The sequence below is a fragment of the Perca fluviatilis genome, chromosome 14, assembly GCF_010015445.1.
Source record: "Perca fluviatilis chromosome 14, GENO_Pfluv_1.0, whole genome shotgun sequence".
Lineage (NCBI taxonomy): Eukaryota > Metazoa > Chordata > Actinopteri > Perciformes > Percidae > Perca > Perca fluviatilis.
This window is the reverse complement of record NC_053125.1, coordinates 14437582-14457059: the sequence shown is the minus strand read 5'-3', so window position 1 is coordinate 14457059 and position 19478 is coordinate 14437582. Positions and strand designations below refer to the sequence as shown.

At 38.8% G+C, this 19478-nt stretch overlaps 1 long non-coding RNA gene across 1 annotated transcript; it reads right to left on the bottom strand.

Moving 5' to 3' along the window:
- Window positions 1–474: 474 nt before the first annotated feature.
- LOC120573271 lies at window positions 475–18682 on the bottom strand. Its single transcript, XR_005641672.1, has 5 exons — window positions 18259–18682; window positions 12472–12550; window positions 1860–1943; window positions 891–985; window positions 475–766 (listed from the first exon to the last, which is right to left on the bottom strand). It is a non-coding gene; the product is annotated as an uncharacterized LOC120573271 (long non-coding RNA).
- Window positions 18683–19478: the final 796 nt, after the last annotated feature.

Here is a 19478-nt window from a genome sequence, read left to right as displayed (position 1 = left end):
CTCAGGCTTGCTGCTGAATGAGACAATTACAAGGATACAATCGGAGCCTCTTGCACTGCCCACAGGCAGGTAGACTGGTTGCAGCGCATCAATCCATTTGCTCCTAGTGTATGAACAAGTCAATTTCCTTCTCTACAAAGCACGTAGAGCTGTCAAGATGCTTCTCAAACAATGATCTACATGCCAGCACTATGGGAGGGCACACACATGCAGATGCTCCTCCCTTTCCTTTTAACAAGCTTCCCCCAGTCTGTGGATATATCTGTGAATATTTTAACACATTCGAGTAAGCAGGCTGCAAGTGCCTTGACTGACAATAAAAAAAAATGGCGAAGGGAGAGACGAGAGAGTCACAGAAAGAGAACGTGTTCAAGTTGAAATGCAAAGTTGCCCACCACTGTGGTTTCTGTCATCAGCATTCTGGGTCACTCTGATACTCATTTATTTATTTTATTCTGTCTCTCACTTCCCATTCACAAGGTCTGTGGCTTTTCATATCACTCTGTGTGATGGAATTTACCCATTGCCCCCCCCCCCCTGGAGATTTAACTCCATGAAATGACAATTTGAAATAAACTGTGAAAAAAGCGATTCAAAATCCAACCCAAGCACTAGGGAGGGAAGGCAGAGCGGTGGACAGGTGTTGGGAAGGGGGTTCCAAGATGTCTTCTGATGTGTCTTGTGCAAGGGAAGAAGTAGAGAGTGTTCAAAATTCTGGACTGAGTCACCAAGCAGATCCTCTTTATTCCCTGAGCAAAACAGCCATCTTGGGAAAAAAAAAAGTGTTAAATTAACTGCACATATTCTGCTACGGGCGATTGGACGAACCAGCAACCAATACATTGTAAAGTGCCACAGGAAGCTTGGGTGAGGAAGGTTAATGAACCCACCTTTTCCATCATCCCAGTGGGCGTTTTTATGGGAGAAAAATTAATTACTTGTGACAAATACATCGGTGCTTGGACTGCCATTTCTGCCAGGCGGCCTGTGAACAAAAACATTTTCCCAATGCAGTTATATTAGCCATGGACTTGCCTAATCAGTGCCCTATGCAGAAACTCAACACAAAAGACACATAACCAAAGCTACATCCCTAGACTCACTGACAAAACATAAAAAATGCAAAGTTCACAAGCTCAGACACTGATGGAATGCTGTTTCCAGAATAAAACACTGTACACTCGCTGCCATTATGCCTCTAGTCTCTGAGGGAACGCCCATGCTAAATGATAGACATTCGTCCTTTTGAGGTCACAGCTCCACTGTCTTCCGTCCCCGGCATCCTTACAGAGAAGAACTGAAGGGCTTTTTTTTTTTTTTTTTTTTTTTTTAAACGCAGTGCAGCAAGATGCTCGAAAATGGTAATGAAATCATTTGCTCCCAACTCTCCCACAAGCATTGCCATGATTAAAATTACATGTTTTAGTATCCCCCTTTGGCAGCATATTGACCCCATTAATCACGCTGTTAAACGCTGTTTCTTTTTCCGGATTGGTCCGTTTAATGAACTGTTCATCGGGTTCATGTGTTGGAGAGTGCCAGGGTCTGAACCAGAATTATTAAGCTTATAAAGAATATGGAGTTTTAATAATTAAGATCATGCTGGCTTGTGATTGTGTCCATTGTTCTTAGCAGACACCATAAGAGACATGATATTGCATATAAATGATGCATTAGCTGTATGACTAAATAAATATAAAACTAAATGTTTAAAGATCACCTGACACCCAAGGAAACAGCTATAAACTATGTGGAGTGCTGCCTATAAAATAAGGCGAACTGTCTCTATTCTCTTTGATGATCAGCCCACTGACTATCAATACACTTCTGCTTCAGTATATGCACAAGGCCAAGCCCACCTTAAGTCCTTTGAGCTGGCCAAAAAGAAGGGTCCTCAAAGGAGAGCATTAATCCTTACACGTGATTCATACCTTTGTATAATCCTGCAAGAGAAAAACAGAAAGAGAGGGAAAGATATGACCCAAGAAAAAAGAGGTAAAGAATTTAACGTGGATGTCAAATAAAAATAAAGCAGAGGAGGTAATTTACCAAGGCTTTAGACACTACTGTCATTGAAAGCACTGAAGTATAGCCACAGCAAGACAATTAAATAGCTATCCATTCCTCTAATAAGTCGTATTTGGTGGAGGAATGACAAATTAGAATCCAATGATGTTGTACTTAATATAGCTGGATGCTTGCCTTTTAATTTCTGTGCTGTGCCACCCTGAACTCACAGACAAACTACTCAGAACAGCACACCAATGAATTATTTATTATGTGATACTAGACATCTTAAGTTGAAACTTCCACAAGAGGTAAAACTTTGAAAATGTCAATTGATTTTAAGCCTCAATTCTTGTGTTTTGTTTGGTTAAGTAAAAACAAAAACACCCATTCTGATATTAATAATACAAATTTATAAAATATACAGATATGAACACGGAAATCATGTGTCTATTGTTTTAACAATGCCTAGTTATAGCTGTAGACCTGTCTAACTACTCAATAATCTGTGGAGGAAAACTGCCATCTGTAAAAACATAAAAAAATTCCGAAGATAGCAACTAAAAAAACATTTTTATCAGCTTCCAAACTTGAGCATGAACACAACTATCTGGTTGTTGGAAAAATCATGCAAATGGTGCATCACATTATACTGTAAAGGGATTTGGCATCAGGGTTTATAGCTGTATGGAAAGCAACCTCGATATTCAATCCATTTTTAAATATCGAGGTGCTGACCCTAAATAAAGACAGTAGGTGGTGTAATATTTAAAAAAAACAGTGCAAAGTGTATCAAACAAACTATCAGAAAATGCATTCTATTGTACAATTTAATCAATCTACTTTGTCTAGGTGTCCTGTTGGGAATCACACTTAATTGACACTATTCATGCAGGAATACTAAATAAGCAGTGGCATAGATTGCCTTTAAAGCTCTCTTCGTGCATAATTATGGAAACACAGACACAGATGCTCTGGGTGATATGATGGCATCAGAAGGCTCACTTAATTTAATGCAGGCACATCATTTGTCCTATGGGAGCTTCATCATAATACAGGAGCTTATTGCAGATTTAGTTAGATACTCATTTCAGTCATAACTCACATAAAGGACACCAGAATTGCTACTGCATAAATTGTTTAGGCAATTTACGAAGGTTCTGAGTTGTATATTAAATGTGGTCCCAAAAGGATGGAGGGCATGACCTGCCCGACAGGAACGTAAAAACTAACTTGTTTTTATTTTGTTATTGTATATATAAGCTTGCTTTTCCTACAGCCACTTGTAAATGAATGTGCACCCTCACAGTTTAACATACAATGAGTGTTTAGTTTAACTTCTCAGTATATTTTTAAAAAAAGTCTAAAAATCAGTTAATGGCAACTACAATTTTTATAAAGTATATTTTTTGCCCTACAAATGTGGATATTTTATTTTGGAGCAAATCCACATATATGATACTTTGAAAAAGAGGTGCCAGAGATACAGCTGTATTTTCCTCTAAGATATGATAATACCTGGAAAGGCTGGAGTCGACTTTCCAGCCAGTCGGTCATTTGTTGCCTTAAATTGCTCCCAAGACAAGGCCATTTGCTTCACTCATGTATGATCTACTTGAAATGGTATATTGTCAAAGGTTCGGGAGACTTGTCTTGGTTAGCCTCTCTACAGGGGAGGAGAATACCACAACTGTCCATAATATCAGATATAAATGAATAGCTGCAGTTCTGAATTGAAATTGCTCTTGGTAAGCTTCGGGGTCATTACTTTAAGTTAGATGGTAGAAAGGGAATTTTGACTCAAACTCATATCTCAAGAGACAATGTAAGGTCATGGCAGTAACATGGGAAGGGCAGTGTGTTGTAGGACCATGGATCACGTGTTGAAGGAGCACCATTTGTAACATTGACTGATTTAAAACACAACTTACTGTATGTTTTGATGACAGAGTGGACCGGCAGGTTGCCTGACAATAAAAAAAGTAAAGCTTCCAATTGGACAACATTTCAAACAAACAGCATGTCCAGCAGTGAAAAATAAAACAAACAATAGACTGGGCAAAACTTGGGAGTCTGTCACATGTTGTATCTTTGCTATTCTTTTGTGATTTGACAATGCATCTAGGGACTACAGTATGACATATACTCTAAGACAAGGAGACAAACAAAAACATCTGTCCCAACAGCACAGTCAAGGATCCCAAAAGTTCACTTGCCAATATCAAAATAATGAGGATGCATCAAAAGGAGAGATTAAGGGAAAAGGAAGCCCCAAGATACTTTATGAGAAAGAAATCATATCCAAACTGTCTGGTTAGCAGCCAGCTAGCACTATTATCAGTGTATTATAGCAAAGATGGGGGGACTTGAGTGGAAACCTGCTCTTTAATTGAATCAGCCATTCTGAAACTTGACAAGTGGCTTGAGCTTTTGATTTCAATGCGTGAAAATACAAACTTGATGTGAAAAGTGCTAGTGTTCATATTTTATTGGCACTGTCAAACGGGATCATTCTGACCGGACAGGAAAACAGGAATGCTGTGAGTGTGAATCAGGAAGCTGGCAAAAAATGCTATGCTTTTTCAATACAATGGCCTGAATGAATACGGATAGGCTAAGGGTAAAATGTTGTTTGTGAGTAGCAAAATTAGCCCTTGATGTGTTCTTTTAACTCCTAATGTAGCCTCCTCTGATTTTGCATTGAACATAGTTATGTCAGTGTTTGAAACGGTTTTCTAATGTGAAAAAACGTCTTGTTTAATAACTCAGTCCCTCCAGGATTTTGCGATGTCGCGATTGCGCCAATTCACGCAAATTCAACCAATCACCATGAATTTGGTGCAAGTCGCAATTTTGACCCATCACCGCAACCTTTCCGCAAATTTGACCAATAACCTGAATTTTCCCGCAACTTCAACCAATCCCAGCAGTCCCACGTGCCGTCAGTATGTGACTCTGAGAGCCAATGACCAAGCGGGAGTGAGAACGGCCACGGGTTGATCATTTCCTTGTTTCTGATGAAGATGAGACGTGTGTGACTGACTCAAACATCTCACATTTACCAACAAAACGTTGCCAGCCCAGAGTAATTTTATTCTCCCCAAAACAAGTTTCCTTTATATTTTTAAAGAACTATATAAAAAAAAAACTTTCACTGTCTCCCATAACTTCATTGCAACAAATATACAAAAGACATCGCGACTTTTAGCGCAATTTTTTACAAAAGCTTCCGCGAAATCAGGAATTTTGGGCCACAACAATCTCAAAAAAAGGCCGCGAAATCCTGGAGGGACTGATAACTGATCAATGATTAAATGATCCCCATCTTAGATAATCCCCATCTTTAAGCAAAAGTTGCATCATTGTTTTGACCTAGAATCTTAATGTATTCATAATGGATTGATACCTGACTAACTGAAGGCTTGATTTACAAGTTGGTAGCTTAAGATGAATAATATACCAAATGTAATACAATATTGTTAAGGAAACTAAAACAGCCAAATCACTGCTCAGAAGACACCGTACTGCTGTACACAAATACAAATATCTTTTACTACCTTTTTCTAAATTTGTAGACCACAGAAACTTATGGATTGGACCACAAATGTCCATTTCAGTATCCTGTGTTATATAAACATCAACCATAGTTGCATAAATCATGCTAATTCTTAATGAACAGAAAATGCATTTCCATTGTCTCTGCAGTGCCACATATTTTTAATCATGTTTTATTTAAATTAGCATTCAAGTCTAAGTATTATGACTTATATTTGTCATGTATATTTAACTTATGTATAAACAACTGCAACTCCCAACAATGAATCACCTTGCAAACGGCTTGCTAGTTGTATAGCCTCCTTTCGGAATACAGTATTTCATTAAGAATAACAGCCATTAAGTCTGACATTTCAACATAAGCATACCCTCAGCATAAAAATCAACTATATTACAAACTGGCTTTCTTTCCCTCTCCATCTGTGTGACAGTTCAATTTCCTGTGCGAAGCTTTAATTTGGAGCATCCTCTCTATACTGTATCTGGAATTTAGATCTTACAAGGTCATCCAGGCATACAGAAGAAAGGGCCATTGTGCAGATATTCATCTGCAATGTGATTTCTTATTCTACCCATGTGCCAGTGCAAGCCCAGAGCAGAACAAAGCTTATTTGCAGGGGTTCACTTTTATCTGTATTCTCTTAAAGGTCCCATGACATGGTGCTCTTTGGATGCTTTTATATAGACCTTAGTGGTCCCCTAATACTGTATCTGAAGTCTCTTTCCCGAAATTCAGCCTTGGTGCAGAATTACAGCCACTAGAGCCAGTCCCACAATGAGCTTTCCTTAGTATGTGCCATTTCTGTGTCTGTAGCTACTGAGGAGGAGAGAGGGCTGGGCAAGGTGGAGGGTGGGGGTGTGGCCTTGACCAACTGCCACTTTTCTCGTTTGAAAGACATGATGTCTCTCTCTCATGGGTTGGCCAAATTCTCTGGGCGGGCAAAGCAGAGAAAGGGGAGGTAACCTCGCTTGTTATGACCTCATAACAAGCAGGATTCCAGAACAGCTCATCTGAGCTTTCATTTTCTCAAAGGCAGAGCAGGATACCCAGGGCTAGGTTTACACCTATCACCATTTCAAGCCAATTGGGGACCATAGGCAGGCTGGGGGAACTCATATTAAATTAAAAAAACCTCATAAAGTGAAATTTTCATGCCATGGGACCTTTAAAACAGCCAGTGGGCATTTAGTTTTGACAGCTGCTAAGCTGAAAAAGATGGCGACTGAGAGTAGTGGGGATAACATTACAGGACTTGCCTCTGCCCCTGCAGGGCTCGACATTAAGGCTTGTCCGATTGTCCGGGACAAGTGGATTTTTTTGTAGGGCAAGTGGAAGAGAAATTGACTTGCCCCACTGGACAAGTTAAAATGTTACTTCACGTTATGTGCCACTCATTACGTCTATGTTACCGATTTGAAACAATACATTTTTCCCCCCGCAATCCCGGGCAGCGGACCCAGCGGTAGCCGGTCAACGGGCCGCTAACGTTATTACCAGCCCGCTGTTCAGCTCATTCTCTGTAAGCAGTGCAGCATGAAAGCACGGCGAACCTGCCCGTGTTAGTTAGCTAGCTAATGTTAGCTTGCTAACTCCGCCTTAACGTTACCTCCTCGCCACATCGTTGACAGAAAACGAGAGACCCGGTGCTAATACGGCACCGGTGCCTTAACTACCGTTATCTACCGGACCGAATTGCAACGCAGATTTCGGTGCCACTGAAATGCCTGCGCTTCTCTCTGATGCTCCGAAAACGGACATTAGAGGGACCTGAAACATCGCCGCATGTCAAGCTAGTTAACACTACACTTGGCAGCAGGTAACGTTAGCCTACCGTTAACTAGCAGCTAGAGTAAACACGGTTAAAATGCTGACAGCTAAACGGTGTAAAGTTTGTCTGTCTGTATTTCACTGTGTTATTCTTGCGTCTTAAAGTGATGGTTCGGAGTAATTTCACCCCTATATCTTTGTACCATGACCTCCGAGCCAAACACCATCTCCAAGAACTTTTTCACCTGGTGTTGGGGAGTTAGTAGGTAGTGTTATCGCTGAATAGCTTAGCGAAGGGGTAATGATTCAGGTTTGTATCTCTTAAGTTAACCCCACTAATAATGCCGGAAGATACCAAACTTCTACACTAGTACAAGTAGGTTATGTACTCATAAAACAAGGATTGGAAAGTTTGTAAGTACACCAGAAGTGTATGTGAATATTACTTGCCTGTTGGTTTCCGTTTCTGCTGCTGCTGCTACTACCGGGCAGTAAGAGTCGTTTACAGCTACAACAATACGAAAAGAGATACAACAAATATTTATTAAATTTTTAGTAAGTGTGTAGTAACTTCAAAAGTTATAATTGAGGTGGAGAATTACATTAATATTAAATAAAATATTTGTTGTATCTCTTTGTTGTAATTTGTAACGCCCTAGCACTCTAACTGGTACAGCAGCAGAGAGCAGAACAGAAGCCAACAGGCAAGTGTTATTTACATAAACTTCTGGTATACTTACAAACTTTCCAATCCATTGTTTTATGAGTACATAACCTATTTGTACTAGTGTAGAAGTTTGGTATGATTTCGGGCATTATTAGTGGGGTAACTTACGAGATACAAACCTGGATCCATTAGCCCCTGCGCTAAGCTATTCAGCTGATAACACTACTCTACGCTAACTCTCCCAATGTTCGACCTAGGTGAAAAAAGCTTCTGGGAGGTTGTTTGGCTCGAGGTCATGGTGCAAAGGACCTTAGGGTGAAATTACTCCCAACCATCACTTTAAGGCCCGACACCCCAAGGCGACCGCCTGTCCTCAGTCCTAGTTGGGCCGACGGTGAGTGACAGTTGCCCTAGTTTGTGCAGTGTGTCCCGCACCGTCGCCATGCATCGGCCGAACAGCCAATTCATCTGATTGGGTGTTCAGCTTGAAAATGAGAGTGAGGAAAACAACTGTGAGTGGCACACACACGGCTCCTTTTGATTTTTCATCTCATCTGATCAATCCAATACACATAAGAGCTGTCAAAACTGGTCAAAAATGACTATGGAATGTTCCTTCTAAAAAAAACACAGCGGTTCGAATGATTGGAATAACTATTTTTCCACATTATGTCCATAAGATGGCAAACGAAGAAGAGTGAAGAGTTATTCCTCTCACGCAGGTGCAGAACGTACGTGCCACTTGGCCCTTGGCTGTTGTCTCTGCGGTGTGTTCCAGTGCTAATTTTTGCCCAAGACAAAGACGACGTGAGGCAACGCCACAGTCGGCCTTCGTTGCCAATAGCTCCTGGCCGTTGGCTTGGTGTGTCAGGGCATTTAGCTCTGCCCTCGTAAGACGCGAGGGAGAGATGCGAGGATGAGATGCGAGGACAGAGGAAACCTCAGTTGGGAATGGGACGTCCTTATTCACTCGAGTGTCACTTTTAACCCACACATCTGAACCCACAGCATTGTAGGCTAGACAATTCCATACATGCTACAATGACTTCTATCACCAGCAGCTCAGCTTTTACATTTGTTTTTTTTAACACAAATACCGCCATAGACCCCCGTGAAATGTCAGGAAGGTATGAAAAAAATGTATACCGCCCAAGCCTACCAGTATTGAGATGTAAAAACATATAGGTCAAATATTGCTCAAAAGCAACACATCAAACACAAACTCTGTAGAGTTACATCAACTAAAGAAGCTGGAAAACACATCGCTGTGCATCAAACACACACACACACACACACACACAGAACTAGTGTTTTATTGATTAAGGAATGCGCTTAAAGTAATTGCCTAAGGTCAATCTAGCCAGATAAACTGTTTTCTTGCTTCATTAAAGGAAACCACAACTTCTTCCTCGGTCATTAAATGTGAGTTATTGACTCCCAGTCTCATGACATTTTGATACAAAAGAAAGGTCCCACAGATCTTAGATAAACTGATTCGGTTTGCTGCCCTTTGTCTTGTAAAAAATGCCCTTATCGGACTTACTCATATTTGGTTTTGCTACTGAGCGTCTATAAATCCATTTATTTTCAGAGAGAATAGATGGATATGACTTACAGCTTGATATATATCCTTTAGACCTGTTGTGAATAGCAGGTGTACAGGTATTTGTTTTTGTTTTGTGTTGTATAAGTAATAGCCTATTAGTGAAAAATAATTTGTTTTTGACTACTTGAAACTAAACTTAATTCAGATTTACACATCCCAAAGAAATAATAGAGTATCAACTGCTTTACTGGAAACAAGCGTTTCCATTCATTAAATGAAAATCAATTTGGAAACTGTACACCTGCTTGAGTTTGTTCGATCGCAGTGAACATCCGCTCTTGTTTTCGTCAAAGTTACATCACTATTACAGAGTATTGCAGTTCAGTGCATATTCATTTGAAGAAAAGAAAAAAAAAGCACCACTGCATTACTGATAAACCATAATACAAGTTTAAGAACAATATAAACAGGCATGGTTTTCACCACTGTGATGGATTACCAAACTCAAGCTTCAAGTCAAGCAAGTTGATTTTCATGGGTTACAAAAAGGAAAGAAAATCAATGGTTGCCCTGAAGGTAAGAGAAACACATTCACTAATTTAAACCACTATGATATGGCAGGAGAAATGCTCAGCAATAATATAAAGGATAGGTTATTTGTAGTTAAATTGGTTTATAAATACCAGGACATGACAATCATGGGGACTGGGTGGTGCAGGTTGTTAAAATGATAACAGAGCCAAGGGTAAGGATAACATAATACATCTGCACATTGTCTACATAAATTAAACATTCAGCATTGCATAGGCCACATAATCTCAATCAAAGTTTTGTTCCCATTTATCCAATAGCTGAATAAATTCTTCAATGGTGCCATATATGGACCACAGCACTCTCCCACCATATAACCACTGTAAGACCTTTTACAGCCAAGGCCCGTTTACGGTGTATTTGGTAATACCAATGTTGTCACAAGTTTATTACGCTGGGAACATTTCCTCACCGTGGCATCCCTATCCTCTCCGCATCAGCTCAGGACACTGTGACGTGAATACAAATAAGGCTGAAGAAGTGTGCCCCTTAGTATCAGAATATAGGGCCTTGTCTCAACTACTGACTGAGAGAATATTTAATGAAAGATAATACAAGATGAGGATATTTTCTGTTGTTGACTGCCCTATTACACATTAAATATTGGCATCAATCATTTGTTTGAAATACATTAAGTTGTGGGCTTGATTTATTTATTTATTTTACCGTTGTGTAAGTTACTTGAGTATCTTGAAGGCACACCCCAATATTCTGGTTCCGGCAAGTGTTTTTTTTTTTAGTTCATTTTCTTAAAACTTGTTTTTTATTTAAGATACTTTATTGGTCATTATATGTTTCTGTAATATCTGTTCTATTTCAGTTTCACTACCCCTTAGCTCAGAGCTTCTTTTTGAAGTTGAAAAAGTTAAACTTTTCTGAACAAGATGCCAAGTGTAATTTATAATAATTAGGTATGTAATTATGATTAGGCATGTAATTATACTTCACGGAAAGAAGATAATCTGTTACTAGGCTCACAGTGCACAGTATAATTCATTCTCATGAGATTCCCCTTTGCGTCCCTTATTTCTCTTAATATTCTGTGGAACTTTAACTGTAGTTTTTGGCCTTCAGCAACTGCTGATTCAACATGCAAACCAATGTTAGTTAGCCAACATACAATATATTGGGCACACTGGTAATGCTGAACATAACTAGAACCTACAGTATGCACACAGATCTCTGTTATCACTCTCAGGAAACTCACAACTCAGCTAATGCTAGTTTCTCTGTAACTTTAACATTGGATTCAGCTGCTACAGTAGCCAAGTAGGTCTGAATCTTTCAGGCTAAAAAGTATCGTGTTAGTGTCTAGGCTAAAAGCATACAACAGAAAATACACGGAAAGCAGGTTATAATGTTAAAATGTGTTAGATTACTAAAGAACTTCTCTCCGCACTGGAATATTTTTACCTAAATCTGTCGTCTCTCTGTTGGCTTACATTAAAAAAGCTGCATGGCTTGTCAGCATCTCATTCGAATACAGATATGAATATTTATTACTGACCCAGACATTATCAGTGTATCTAAAATAAACAGCATACTGTAAAGGGGGGACTTTTCTAAGTCTATGTGCACATGGGCCCTTCAAAACAAATAAGGAAAGTGTAACATCTGAATGTTAACTAGATGTTAATATAGAGCATGATTCCATTACCAACCTAAATAAATGCTACCTTTTCCCAAACAGAGTAAAACATGGCACCCATATGAATACTTGCAAATTTAAATAAGAAAATCTACTTTTCTTGCTTGTTTTTTTCTGACTTTACATAATGCAATGTCATATTTGTACACTCACACTAAAATTCACAACAAACCTGCCTGGAATTTACAACATGTGTCTTATGATGTTGTTTCAAAGAGCCTTTGACAGAAATTAAGCCAATTAAGAATGTACAAGGAGAGCTAGGCAATTAGTGCTTTAAATGCTTTGTTCAAAGCCTGAAATCAAACTACTTAAGCATTCAACAAATCCCCAAGACTCTCACAAACAGTCCGGTAATGTGTAGCATGCAATTGCAGATTTAAACCAAAATGCCTACTCCTATGGTAGCAGTGAAAACCAAGCCTGTTTGCACTGTGTAATAAAATGTAATTTGAGTTCAATTCCATTATGCCTTGAAAATGAGAATGGTCATATTAAAAATAATATTCTTACATGGATTCAAATGTCAACTGGTTTGACAGCAGGTTATTCACTGTTTTAGGAGATTGAATGCAATGTGAGCATCTAGTTTGCAGAGAGCCTCTCTGCTTCTCCAACAAATCCAGACTCAACCCAGCTGCTCAGCGACCCTATTAGAAAACATGGCACTTTACAACTTCATCACTTACATCTAACTGTGTTCCTGCTACGTGCTAGCATCCATGATATAACCCGGTGTTGGTATTAGCATCCAGCCATATCCGGCCCCTGTGATGAAAGCAGATGTGAACACATTAGTGAGAGCATCCCTTTAGGAGATCTCATTAAATTGCTGGATCACAGCAGTGTCCAATCAACAGTATCCACAGAGAATCCAGAGGAATATAGTTTTATTATCTCAGCGGGGTCTGCATATAGAGCACTTATGTTTATTTGCATATATATATATATATATATATATATATATATATATATATATATTATATATATTTGTGTTTTGTTTTACGCTCTAAATGTTTCCATGACTGTTGAAACGCATGCCTATCACGATAGAAAGCCTTATCTTGGGTCTCAATAGCTTATTTCGAAGGAACACTGATTACAATCAAGCAAGGTCAAGAGATTAATGGATCAGTGAGCTCATTAGAACCACACACAGGGACCTTGTCAACTGACATCAAGAAACTGTACACTTTCTTCTTTTACTTATCCCAAATAGTAATCAAAAAGGAAACTATCTGCAGTTTGGACATGTGAAAAAAAAAAATAAAAACAGTAAAAAAAAAGAGATAGGTTTTAAGATGCTGGTGGTGCATCTGGGACCAGCGCACCTACCCTGCTGTGACACTATCGCTAGAGTCAATCTACAATATGCTGATTCTATCATAATAAAGAAAATTGGCTCAATCCCCGGAGAGAGGGGACCTAATAGAAAATAATTCTGCCCTTGAAACACTCTGGGCCTGGCTTTGATTAGATGATGCTATCTTTGTTTAGACTTGAGCATCTGGGGCAGGACCATGTGTTCATATATTTAATTAAAATACCATTGCCTGCACTGACAAAGGGTACTTATCTCATCAAAGTGCTCACCCTGGATTTTTTCTCTTAATTCAAAAGATTATCTTTGTTGATTGGCAAGTGAGGTGGGATGGATGGGGGCAATGGTATGGAATCTATTTGCTTGTCAGAATACTGGCTCGTCTGCTGTCCACCTTGACTGCAAGCCAGACATCATCACTGCATGCCATCTGGCTCAGAGACACACAACTATTTCACCTTTATCGCCGCATGTTTATCATTCATATGACTGTACGCCTTTAGAGTACAATACAAACTGTAGGACACAAGGGCCAAAAACATAGTACTGTCAATGCATTTCTAAGTCGGCGGAAACTATTGATTATTGTATTATCGGGTTGTTATTCTCTCTATTATTATTATTATCTCATTAATCAATTGATCAACTGATCTATAAAAAGTCAGATATTGAGATAACGCCTGTTTGTTATATTTCCCAAAGCCCAAAATAATGTATTCGAATGGCTTGCTTTATTTGACCGGCAGTCCGAACTCAAAGAAAAGCATAAAATCCTCACATTTGAGAAACTAGATGCAGGGGATACAGTATTTTCTTTGACAAATGACTGAAACGATTAATGGATTATTAAAATAGTTGCACTTGGGCGCCGGGATAGCTCAGTTGGTAGAGCGGGCGCCTATATATAGAGGTTTACTTCTTGACGCAGCGGGCCCGGGTTTGAATTAAAGAAAGACGGACTTTAAACTACAAAATGGTACACTTCCATGTAATACAATTCATTCAATATTCACTTTTCCAACTTTAGCAATGTGTAAATAAAAAGTAAGTAAAGGTATTATTTAATTCTTTTAATACAAACAGTTGGTATTTAAGACACTGGTAATAAGACACTGAACCCCAAGTTGCTCTCAAGCCAGCTCCTGCATTGGCAGCAAATTGTGAAGCGCTTTCTCCCATAAGGTAGAAAGGCGTTATATAAATGCAGTTCATTTACCATATTTTTGCTATTGCAGAATATTATATACGGTCTGGGTACACAATACAGTAAAGTTTTTGATCACAAAAGATGTGTAATCCAAATTACTTTGAGTACAATATATTATGGAAACTCACCATCTATGATCCAAGCCACTTTTTAACCTTGTGTTGTCCTCGGGTCAAATTTGACAAGTTTTCAAAATCTCTATATCAGAAATATGGGTTTCTTTTTAACCATATTACCCCAAAACAACATGGATGGTTCCATGCAACGCTCTCCGCAAGTACAATAAATGATCATTACTTTCTTTGAATTTTGAGTGTTTTATTTATTTTATAGTATTTGAAAAAATGTAAATGGTTTTCGGTATTATGACTAAACTTTGACATACTGTACACCAGTCTCTGATTATCCATCAACATACGTTCCTCTAATATTAGTCAAAATTATTCCTAATTTCAGTTTTTTTTAACTGTAAAAAAATTTATTGACGCATGAACGAACCGATTCCTACTTGGAATCGTTTCAAAAATTACGATTCCATCAGAATCGTTTCTTTATTGGAATTGTTTGGAATCGTTTGGTAGCCTGGATGCCAGCCGAACTTAGCCCCGCACACAACATTCGAGGTCGGGAAGTTCAGTCTGGACTTGCTCCGTTGAGGAGCAATTATTGGCAGAACAGGATCTGTTCGGACCAATCAGATTGTCGGACAGATGATCAACAGTAACAGAATCAACTACGTCACCAAAGAATGCTTGGGTTGAATTTGTTTACAACAGGTGGCTGCCGCTGGAGAATTGAGATGTGTAGATTCCACCATTGCGTCTGTTACAGACGATACGACAGCGCATTCATTTTAAAATCCTCAGCGGAGGAGCCTCAACAACTGCCCGAAAACACGGTAGCGTTATATGGTGGAGCGAGATAGAGAGAGACTGAAGAGAGGGAGCGCCCAGCAGCATTAGAAGAAAGCACGGTAGCGTTATATGGTGGAGAGATAGAGAGAGACTGAAGAGAGGGAGCGCCCAGCGGTGCTAGAACAAAGCCGTGAATCAGAGAAATAAAACGTGTTTTCGCCGATTCATCTCTAGAAATGCAACTGTAGCGAGCATGTCACTATCACTAACGTTATCCACATTCATATTTACACGCAACAAATGATATATACAGCTTCAAAAAAGTCTAAAAGTCGGAAGTTAGAACGAATGCATTGTGCAAAGAGTGGTTGCTATGGAGACGATACACAGTGTTGAGTTCTGTTGACAGTTGAGTTGAGTTCCGTTGCTCTGATTGGATGTAGGTCTATCCAATGAATGCAGCGGCATTTTTTTTCCTGGTTCGGTTGGAACACGCCCCATAATCACAGCCCAATGGAGCAGTTTCAGACTCACATTCTGACTAGAATCTGAGTATGACCATGTCAGGCTAATCGTTTGGAGGATTTGGTTTAAAATCTGATCATGGGTTCCAAATTTAACATGCGCAAGTTTGGGTTTCCGTAGCGGCCAGGCGTTTGTTGTGTTGCAGCCATGAAGCACAGTAAGCGGTGCTCTAGTGTGGCTTGATTTTACACTGAAAAAGCCCCGTCCGCATTAAATCAAAATAAAACTTTCCTCTTATTTGTGAAATAAGCATGTGACCCGTTTCAACTCCACCACTCAAAGAATTGGAATCGAGAATCGATAAGAACCGGAATCGAAAGGAAGAATCGGAATTGGAATCAGAATTGTTAATATCCAAACGATGCCCAACTCTAATAGTGGTTAGAAGTGGGTGGTAGTGGGAGTGAAAAAATGTGTCAAACAATGAGAAAAAAAAAAACAGGTCAAAAATATTGCAAAAAAATAACGTCAAAATAAGGTTAAAAAAAAGTTTTTTTGACCCGAGAGGACACGGTCAGTGGGAAGACCACACAAGGGTTAAGGTTGCATGTTACATGTTGCAACATCTCAACTCATGTCTGACTGTAAACAAGACTAGAGCTGAATTGACATAAGAGCTTTCAGACCGCTGAGACCATTCCATGAATTAGATAACAGTTTCTGCAACATCATGCTGCAGTAGTCTTTTCGGTTATGTATACAGTAGCACACTCCATCCTGTGACCTACAGTAACAGACAAAAATTCCCTGGACAGCCATTACTGCTTTCCTGTGTAGCATGCTCCTTCTCCTGTGGCCTAGGCCCTGAAAATTATCCTCCAAATTAACTCACAGAGGATCATTGTGAATGTCACGTAACCTGTTTGCCTGTGGCATGAGGGGGCTGTTTGCTTCTCCCACGTGAGTAAGTGTTGTGACACTGTCATGCATTAAAGGGGTACGAGGGGTTTTGCTGCTTATCCCTTCTGTCATAAAACAAGGCTAGGATGGGACACGGTGAGGTGTATTTATGTTGGAGCAAACGTGACAAGGGAAACAGAGGGAGAGTTTAAGATACAAAGCAATGCATGAGGGGCATGCAAAGAATTTGTAAGGATTACGGATGTGATTAATGCAAACACACAACTACACGAGATAGACAAAAATAACAACCACTTCATGAAACAAACAGATGTTGACAGTAACAACAGTATTTGCCAACCCCTGTTCATATTTTGAGAGTGATTAGGCCTAGTTGATCTTCAGAAAGCTATGCAGCAAAAACATTTACTTTCATTTGAGTAATCGTTTAAAGCAAAAATGCCAAAAAAAAAAAATTAATTCATTTCAGCTTCTTAAATGTGCATATGGCAATAGACAAGAAAGTTACTCACTTCACCCTGCTACTACTGGTGCCTTAGCTCCCTGACTTTGCCGTGCTCGACTGGAATTCCATTTTTGTTTGTTTTTTGCTTGTTTTCTTGCCTTGTATCAGCATTATCATTGTTACTAGTAATATACGGTTATTACTTATAATTATTACTATTCGTTTGGGTGTTGAGCTATAACTGCAATTGCTACTCTGTCTTTATTTCCTTTCCTGAGCAATGCGGGGGTGGGTTTGGGGGGTTAAAAAAGTTAAAATGACATGGTCTTCTTTTACACCATTGTGTTATCACTTCTTTTATGAAAATGTCAATAAAGAAATTGTTAAAAAAAAAAAACAAGTGGTCAGACAAAATAATATATTTAAAAGATGTCAGCTTGGATTTTTGGGAAATTGTGATGGACAATTTTCACTATTTTCTGACATATATTACAGACCAAAATGATCAATTAAAAATAATAATTATAAAAAAATAATGCAGCCCCAATCATTTCAAATGAGTGTAGTGCAGGTTAGATTTGTTTAACCTTTGTTTCTTTTTCCTCCCTTACATTTTAGAGTATTTCCTGCAGTGGCAAATGTATTCATCTTTTTACAGTTTTGATAGATGCACCTGCAATTTGGCCACACATAATTTTGCCCTTTTTTTAAGATGTCTGTTAGCTGTCTCATGTTGGTTTAAAAACTCACGTGTAAAAGTACTGATAACCAACTGCTAAAATGTATTTCAACCTAACCCAGCATCATATTCATAACTGCAATACAGGTTACTTCAGATACTATGTACTATTAATGACATTAATTTAATAAAACAATATCACAAACAAAAATAAAACGACCTTATTTATAAATTTAGTCAGATACAAGCAAATAAAAACACTGTAAACCTCAGTCATGATGACAAACTATAGCCTGAGATATCCGTTTAATAACCAGTCAGTTAGCTAGGCTTGCCCCTTCTGCTAGCCTACTAGCTAACAAGACAATATTAGCTAACGTACTGACTTGGGTTATGGCAGAGTTAGCGGTTTAATCCTGCTCTTCATTGCATTTGGGGAATGTTTACTCATTTACCAAACTCAGCAGTTGTTTTCAACCTTGAAGCCTCTCCTCTGATAAACGTTTTTTTTTAAATTTATTTATATTTTTTTAATGGCTAACGTCACCGTTAAAGTTGCTTCTTATATGAATCATAGAGCTCACCTTTGTGTTTCTTGTCCAGGTAACGTATGTTCTCCGAGAGCGATTTGTAGTTCTTCATTGTGTTTTAAGTCGCCGCCATTTAAACAGATACTGAACTTTTCCACTTTCGGGAACAGTGAAACATTTTCTCTATAACTGCTAGCTATACCTTTCTCAGCTATCCATCTTTAATCACATAGGCTAACGTATACATAGTTTTTGTCTCTGGACAGACGATGCTGTCCTTCCATCCCAACGTTATAGGAAGTCGTGACGTTTTTTACTTCAGTTATTTCACCGCAGCAAAACAGCTTAACTAACATAACTTCTGATGGTTAAACTTTGTCTACTTGCCACTTTTCGAGCTGACTAGTTTCGCATTGCCAAACCTTCCTACACAGCGCTAGGAGCTGACTAACTAGAGCAGAGAAAGTTGGACAGGTTGAAAATGTCAAAACTCATTCAACAACCCATAATGCAACACTTTCTTAAAAACTAGGGCAAAGCAATGGGGCAAAGCTGGGGCAAAGGGGTTTCGGCCTACATCTTTTGGCAAATTTTGTATTAACAAAATGTAATGTGCCGTGCGGGGTAAAAAATCCTACCTTAGCCTACTCAATTTTTTTTTTAAATAATTATCTTTAAATATAGCTTAATTGCAAAAAAGTAATAGCCTACATTTACATATGTTTGACTGAAATTGCATCTCCCCCGCCCCCACCACACACACAAAATCTTTCCAGCATTATTATACTAGTCAACTAATGCTTAGTTTTTAAGAAAATGTGAGGAGTAAATATTTATGTTTGTATAAAGACACACATACCCACACAGGTTGGGCTTTTGTTCAGGTTGAACTGGGTGGAGCTATGCTGGGAATTATGTAAGGCCAGCAAAGTCCAAATATGCAATTTGTCCAACGCTAACAAGGGATGGAATTATCAACCCTACCCAACACAGTCCTGAGAGGATGTCTGATCAGCCAAACATAATTAAAGCCCCTGAAAATGTGTTGTTTTCTAATCTAGCTATTTCTCTGTACTGTAACATTAAATATTCATTATTGAATGAAAACCAATCAAAATTTAAGTTTGGAGAAAAACCTAAATCTTTATTGGTGTACAGACATAGGTGACATCACCTTAACCCAGCTGAGGCCTGTCCACATCAAACACTAAAATACAAAAAATACAAACATCTCTTACATGAAATAATAACTGTTCAAACTTTTAAAAGGTTGT